This window comes from Apaloderma vittatum, unplaced genomic scaffold, assembly GCF_000703405.1.
Source record: "Apaloderma vittatum isolate BGI_N311 unplaced genomic scaffold, ASM70340v1 scaffold24052, whole genome shotgun sequence".
Classification (NCBI taxonomy): Eukaryota; Metazoa; Chordata; class Aves; order Trogoniformes; family Trogonidae; genus Apaloderma; species Apaloderma vittatum.
In genome coordinates, this window is record NW_009705609.1 from 1 (window position 1) to 217 (window position 217).

The window sequence follows — 217 nt, forward strand, 5'->3', positions numbered from 1 at the left end:
GTTTTGTGCCCTTTGCAGATGCCACCAGCTCTCACGGTTGCTTTTCAGGGGAGCCAGTGGTGTCCTGCAGTTTTCTTTTTCTCCTCCTTTAAAAATTACCAAAAAAAATGAGAGACCCACTGAGATTTAAAGAGAAGACAGCCCTGCCTGCTCCCAACACTGACAGAAACCAGGCAGCAACTGCTTTGCCCGCGAGAATTAAAAATACTTGGTGCTG